Raw genomic sequence first — 8,366 nt, 5'->3', positions numbered from 1 at the left:
AAAACGCGTTTTTAAATATTCCATAAATTTTGATTGGGGAGGAGGATTAAGGCGTGTGAGATATAATTGGAAATCTATGAATGTCTAATTTACAATGCCGTTGGAATTAGGTTAAAATATGTTATGGATCAAAAGTTATGACCGTTGGAGTGCAAGGGTGTCGGTTTTAGGTCTCGGTTTTAGTGTTTTTATCATAACTTCTTCGTTTTGGCTCGGAATTGGGATTATAATATACCTTTGGAAAGCTCTTTGAAAGGGATATCCATATGTATAGGCATTGAATGGGAATTTGATGGTTAGTTCATCTATTTGGCTCGGTTTTTCAACAATGTAGGTTCCATTGGATCCAATCATTGCATTTGACGCATTTGGGTCCGTTATTAATAAAGTTTAAGCATGTATGAACACGTTTTAGTCTTAATTATTAATCGGACAAGGCTCTAAGATAACTTGGTCTCAAATATGGATTTTAAATTACTTCATAATTCTTTTCATAGTCCATAAACATTTCCACTTTGATCTAACATAAAGAACGGATTTTTGTAATATCATTGCACTTCCTTTAGGGACAAGAGGCCAAAAGTAGGTGTCTACACATTCGCTTCAGGAAATGGAGTAGAGCACGTAGGACGTGATTCATGATTTTTCATTAACAACTCGTTATTTAGCTCAGCCACAAGAAGACATGATATTAATTCGGAATATTTTTTAAAACCTTTTTCTCTATTTTGTGTCTGTAGGACAATATTATTAGCATGGAAAGTGGAGTATGTCTTTTCAAGCAAATCTGCATCAGTAATATTTTCTCCACATAATTTCAATTGAGAAGTTATTTTAAACATAGCTGAGTTATATTCACTAACAGATTTAAAATCTTGCAATCTCAAATTCAACCATTCATAACGAGCTCTAGGGAGTATCACGTTTTTTTGGTGGTCATACCTTTCCTTTAGATCACTCCAAAGGATTTGTGGGTCTTTCACAGTTAAAGATTCATTTTTGAGCCCTTTTATGGAGGTGATGGCAAAGAAAAATCATGGCTTTAGCATTATTTTGAGGTGTTGCCTTATTAGTCTCTTTGATTGTTTCACCAAGCCCTTTAGCATCTAGGTGTATTTCAGCATCTAAAACCCATGATAAATAATTATTTCCGGTAATATCAAGGGCCACAAATTCGAGCTTGGCAAGGTTCGACATTTTTCACTATACAAAATAATATTAAAAGATAAGTATATATAAATAGTATCCAAAATATGTTCTAAACGTTATAATCATGCATAAATAGACATGATACAAATCATGCATAAATAAGGACAAAATAGAAGATGAGAACGTTAGCATGGAGAAAAAAAAAAGAATGGAACCTTAAATTATATATCATGCTCTGTATTCGTTTTGTATGTTGATATTCCAATAAATAAGCATGCAAAAGTAGATAAATGTCAAATTATAATTGTTATGAGTTGCGATCATACTTACATGATAATAATAATATGCGATTCTAGCTAGATAAATGTTTGGTAATCCTACTCAGTTGACTAGCAATTGTGCTGATAACGTGTTAAATATGGAAGAGAAAATATAGAGAGATGAGGGAAGATTGTTACATTGTATTTAATATTCCATCTAGTACGGGATATATATACATGTACATTACCTAGGGTTCCATCAACGAATAAGACCAAATACCCAACTCTAGAGTATTCTAGATTGTACATGGGATAATTGTCATCCATATTTAGATATTATCATAACAAACTATTTATTATAACTAGTTTTTAACCACGTGAAATGCACGGATTTACAAAGATTTACTAATAATAATAGTCAATTGAAATAGAGTTAATTGAAATTAAAAGAGTAACATTTTTTTTTCAAATTTAAATTTATTTATGTATATCTTTAAATTCTTATTTGTTGCATATTATATATATAAATAAAATTTATTAATAGAATATTATTAAGAAATTAAATAAATAGCATTTTGGAGGGAAACTTTTTTTACAAAATTGTGCCAAGTGTCCCCTTTGGTGGTTATTTTAGTATATAGTATAGATATTATTTAAAATATTTAGTCCCGTTCAATACACGATTTTAAATGTTCTAATTTACTTCTTAATTAAAATAAAATAAAAATCTTGCTTGTATGTGTAGTGATGTATAATTTAAATTATTTAAGCAAAACATAATGAATTGTACTATGACCCTTCTCTTTCAATAATTAAGCTTAAATAATGAATTGAAAGACATGATGTTAAATGTTCTAATTTACTTCATAATTAAAATAAAAAATATATAACAAAAATGTTAGCATTAGTTTATGGGTTTTTTTTTTTATTCAATTTAAAAAAAAAACAAAAATATTAAAGAAAAACTAAAAAGTGGAAAATCCAAACTCATACAATCACCAATAAAATGTATGAAATTGTTTTATAAAACTTTAAAAATTCGTATAAGAGGACAAAATGAAAATAAAAGATACCAACCACTATTTTTTTTATTTTTTATTTTTGTTTATTTTTTTACTCCACATGAAATTGTATATTTAGTTACTTTAGTTGTAAAAGCTTTAGGAAAGTGTATAAGGGCTTGTTTTGATTTACTAAAAATAGTTTAACTGAACTGAACTGAACTAAAATGAACTGATTGTGCCTGAACTAAACTGAGCTAAAATAAATTATTAATAAAAGAAGGAAATTAAGAACTTAACTGAATTGAAATGTAATGAACTAAACTGATAGGAGCTCAATTGTAATGAATAGAATTGAAATGAAGCGGAACAAAAGTGATTATAATCTACCATTTTTAAACATAAAGTTTATCTTAAAAAGGATAAATAAAAAAAAATTAGAAAAAAAAAAGAAGATGTCACTAATAGTATTGGTGGAATTTTATTTATTTAGTTATTTATTTATAAGAAATCAACACATTGACAATGATGATGTCACTTGCATATATTAGTTACTTTAATAATATTTATAGATTTTCTTATACCCAGGCCATTATAAAGCTATAAAGAGTTACACTAGCTACTAACATACCATCAATCATTCTAGAAAGAAATTGCAAATGTATTCACCCATCTATGCCAAAGAAGAAGCAAAACAGCAACTACTAGAGGCACAAGCTCGTATATGGAGTCATGTTTTCTACTTTCTTAAATCCATGGCTTTAAAATGTGCAGTTCAACTAGGCATTCCAGACACCATTCATAAACATGGCAAACCAATGAGACTTAAAGAGCTAGCAATTCTCTTCCTATCCTCCCTAACAAAGTTACTTCTCTTTCGCGCTTAATGCGCCTTCTTGTATCATCCAAATTCTTCTGTATGAAAACCTTACCCAGCGGCGAAGAAGGATTTGTCCTTACATTGAGCTCCGAACTACTGTTGAAAGATCACCCTCTTTCGCAAGCTTCCTTTGCCCTTGGAATGCTTGATCCAAGGCTTATGAAATCATCTCATCATATAAGTAGTTGGCTCAAAAGCGAGGGTGAATCTCCTTTCCATATTGCTCATGGGAAGAATGCTTGGGAATTAACTAGCCAAGATGCGGAATTTAATGATATATTTAACCAAGCCATGGAAAGTGATTCCCGTTTTGTTACAAGCTTGTTGGTCACCAACAATGTTTTTAAGGGCTTGCTTGAGGGAATCGAGTCGTTGATCGATGTCGGTGGTGGTAACGGGGCCACGGCTAAGGCCATTTCTGAGGCCTTCCCATGGCTGAAGTGCAGTGTACTTGATTTACCACAAGTTGTTGGTGGGTTACAAAAGAATTGTAGCAACGTGAACTTTGTTGTTGGTGATATGTTTGAGGCTATTCCCCATGCTGATGTTATTCTACTTAAGGTAAGATGACGTTATTTTACTCTATTTTTATTATGTAAAGGCCACATAAATTATAACAGTTAATTATGAACTTTTTTGTAAGTATTATATTTTGACCGTCACATAGTTTTAGACAATTTAATTGTAAATAAAATAAGGGGTAAGTGGGGTAATTGAAGTATTAAAAAATTGTAAAAGAAAGATAGTAAAGTTAATAATTTATTGAAAATTAATAAATGTGAGAGAAAAGATATAATAAAAAAGTAGTAGTAGGAGAGAGATATAATATTTTATTGTTGTTTTTTGCCAAAAAAGTAAGTGTAACATTTAAAAAAACACGACCGAAAATGGGAAGTGTAACACTTAATAAAACACGGAGGGAATATACATAGTTAGATACTTAGATTTAATAAACATTCAATTCTAACATTAGTATATTAGATATTATGAACTTTTTGTATACATAGTTAGATATTTACTTAAGTAATGACAGCTTATAGTTCTAACATTATGAGTAATACATCACCGTACAGTGTTTTTAATCAGGTAATGATTATTCTCCAAATATCAAATTATCATGTACTATAGTCAGTCAATTTATAAAAAATAAAGTCCACTCTAATGACGAGTACATTTTTTTTTAATTTAAAATAACAATTAATCATCACAACTTATGTTATTTTGAGTGGAGTATTAATGTTCTTAAAACCCCTTTTCAAGCTTGGGCCTGGGCAACCCGAATAAGGAGGAGGAGAATTTAGTCCACAAATTAGGCTATGGAGGCTCCACACTAAAATTAATTAGCAATAATAGAAGTAATTCCTCTACCTTATAAAGTGGAATAATATATCCTCTTTCTCTAATGTGAGACACTCACAAGTGAATTATAATGGTTTCTAACACCTTTAATTATTTCACACCTAATTTTTCATAAATTTGTAATCCAATTCCATAAAACTATGTACATAAAAAAAGTGTTCCAATTAGACTAAGACAAATGGAATGGCACTTTGTAACACACTAACACCTTTGTGGAGTCAAGATATAAGGGCAAATTTTCTTGTTTGATGAAAAGACATAAGGTATGGGCCGGGCATTGGGAACTTGTGGTATTGTGGATGTATAAATGTATATAAGTTTTGAATCTGTGTGACTGATAGATAGACCTGGCAATCCTGACCCAGATCCGATAACCCGACCCGAATGATCTGATCCATGACCCGAAACCGACCTGAAACCAGTGACCCGAAATTGACCTAAAACCCGAATTAACCCGACCCGACCCATACCCGACCCGAAGTGGAACTGACCCGACCTTGACCCGAAACGACCCGACCCGAGATGACCCGACCCAAAGTTGACCCAAGACCCGAAACGACCCGACCCGAAGTTAACCCGAGACCCGAAGTTGACCCGACCCGAAAAATGACCCGACCTTTAACTTCTTTTAGTAAATAATTATATAAGTTATAAAAAGTTTATATTAGGAAATTATACATTAAAATAGACCCAACAACATCTTACATGACTACATTGACTTTCATATAATAGCTAAAAAAGATGGTCAAAGTGAGATGTGTGAATAGTGCAAAATGTCAAATCGTTAAGAGTAATTTGGGATGGATGTGGTATAAGAATAATTCAAAGAACTTATTACAACAATGACAATTAGTTAGAGCATCCCTCTTAGTTTCAGGAGATCCTGAAAGTGATTCTCAGTCTAAAATTCTAAACACACACAAAAAAAAAGGTTAATAAAAGTCAAACAATTACTATAATCCATGAAAAAATAGCCTTCATAAATATAGTGAGTTTTTCATCAAAAAATAAATAAATATGTATACAGAGTTGAATTTAACCCAATGAATCACCCGAATATGACTCGACTAGAAGTTGACCCGAAAATTGGACCCGAAAAATGACCAGACCCGAACTGACCCGACACGAAAATTGACCCAACCCAAACTGACCCGACCCAAACTTGACCCGACCCAAACTCGACCCAAAGTGTTGACCCGATACCCGACCCGATTATCGGCCGACCCGAAATCAACCTGAAACCCGAAATGACCTGACCCGACCCGAACTTCACCCGATATCTTTTGACCCGAACTTGACCCGACCCGAAATGACCCAACCCATACCCGATCCGAATGACCCATTTGCCAGGTCTACTGATAGATAGGCAACTTGACCTTATAAATAGATGGAGCATACCTCATTTAGACAAATAACAGTTTGTTTGTTTGTTTTAATTTTTTTTTTAATAGCAAATATGTACATTAGCTAACACGTTACTTTAATAACGTTAGGCCGTTAGCAATGCTTAACTCTGATGGTTAATAGTTGATCTTTAAAATATGAACTTAACAAGATCCTACATGATTATGTTTTTGTTTTCTATTTATGAATTATAATTTATTTAAAATTAGATTTCTTAATAATGTCAAATGTAAAAACGTATCAATAACTTTGAAACAAAATTTATGATTAATGAAAGTGCATTTTATTACAAAATATGCAGTGGATATTGCATGATTGGAGTGATACTGATTGCATAAAGATATTGAAACGATGCAAAGAAGCAATTCCCAACAAAAATCAAGGAGGTAAAGTGATTATAATTGATATAGTTGTGGATCCCCAAATCGACAATTACAAAGGCTTTGATGATGCTCAATTATTACTTGATATGGAGATGATGTCTGTTACTAGTGAAGGACAAGAACGAACTAAACAAGAATGGGAGAATATCTTTACTATTGCTGGTTTTAGTGACTATATTATTCATCCTATATTGGGTTTAAGATCAGCAATTGCGTTACATCCTTGATAATATAAATTTGTAGTCATGGCGGCCAAGGTTACTGAATGGGTTTTAAAAAGACACGTTTTAGTATGTGTTATTAAAGATATGTATGATGGTTAATCGGTCTATTTATATGTGTTTTCTTCTTGTATGAATGTATTCTAAGTGTCAATGTTTCAATCCATCCTATATGTGGATTGAAACATATGAGTGTGTACGGCAATAATGTGTGTTATCATAGACATTTATGGTTAATTGGCCTATTTATATAATTATATGTGTTCTCCACTTGTATGAATGTACTCTAAGGGTCAAATATCCTATGTGGATTGACCCATTTGATTGTATATGGCAATAAAGGTATGAATTTGAGTGTTTTGAATGAGTTAATAAAAGAGTAAAAATAAGGAGTCTCCAAAATTTTTTTGAGTAACTTATAGAATGTTGTTTGAATCTTACGAAAGTGGATGGACAACAAATAAAAAAACAACCAAATTTAATATTAAGGTTACACACTGTAGGGAATATTTCAAGCATTACCCCTACCTTGAACCCCGTTGTGATCATACACTCGAGTACGGTGGCGTCCAAAGGGAAAGAAAATAGAGCAAAAGAGTCGCCAACAAGTTTTAGGAACTTGTAAACCATTCACGAGGTGAAGGTTACACCCCTTAACGATCCAGGAGATCGTCAACTCCAATAGGTCTGGAACCATGACTAGTAATTCGTGGATGAGGGTACAAATCCAACCTAAAAGATATTGAACCTGCCCTACTTTATTCTGATCGTATTCATGTGCGCTTTCTGACTAACATACAATCATTAGGATTACTCTAAACCTGTTTATCTATGTTAGTTGAATATTAATGCACAAATAAATCTATTATTGGCGATCACTTGAATAAATTAACCCCAAACAAGATTATTAAATATCTTATTAAGCGTAATTACAAGTACCAATTCCCTTTAAACATGCATAAAAGGTGTGATCAAGCAATAACAATAAATATCATATCAAGCAACATAATAATAATTTAATCAATCATAATAATAGGAAGTTTCTAGGCATGATACTAACAAGATTAATATAAAACTCTAGCATGTCACTAAACAATAATAAAGATAAAATATTTAACCCTAACATGATACTAACATGAATATTAGAAAAGAATATAGGAAGCATCGCAGGAATCATAATAAGCATATTTATTATTATAACCTTTTCCCTAAACATAATACTAGGAATCATTGTTGTCATTCAAAACATTAAGCATCCTAACACGATACTAGGAATCATAAAATCAATAAATAAATTAAAGCACTTACTTGGATGCTTCGTACCTCTTTCTAATAACAAAATACACACGTTAGTAACTTCAAGGAAAATAATAATCAAAACAATTAAATTAAATAATTGAAATAAAGAATAAAGAAAGTTTAGACTAGATTTGGGACCGAACCCTTATATTTCAAAACAGAGAGAAATAAAAGAATTAAAAACTATCTGCAACACTAGACTTTCCACACATTCACTTCTTTCGACTATAATTTTACATGAAAGGTGCTCATCACCGGGTTTGGTTTTGGGGAGACACATTTGGGTGTCTACAGAAGCCCCCACTTTGACTGAGTTTGGTGAAACGCAGGTTTCGAAAACGAAAGTCAAAGTATTGACTGAGTTCTGCGATCCTAAATCAATCTTGTAACGCCGATACCTGCAAAACTAG

General features: G+C 32.0%; 1 pseudogene; it reads left to right on the top strand.

Moving 5' to 3' along the window:
• The first annotated feature begins 2,132 nt into the window (after nt 1–2,132).
• LOC110710895 lies at nt 2,133–6,663 on the top strand (annotated as a pseudogene).
• Nucleotides 6,664–8,366: the final 1,703 nt, after the last annotated feature.

This window comes from Chenopodium quinoa, unplaced genomic scaffold (assembly GCF_001683475.1).
Source record: "Chenopodium quinoa cultivar QQ74 unplaced genomic scaffold, ASM168347v1, whole genome shotgun sequence".
In the NCBI taxonomy this organism is placed as follows: Eukaryota; Viridiplantae; Streptophyta; class Magnoliopsida; order Caryophyllales; family Amaranthaceae; genus Chenopodium; species Chenopodium quinoa.
This window is presented reverse-complemented; position numbering and strand designations above follow the sequence as displayed.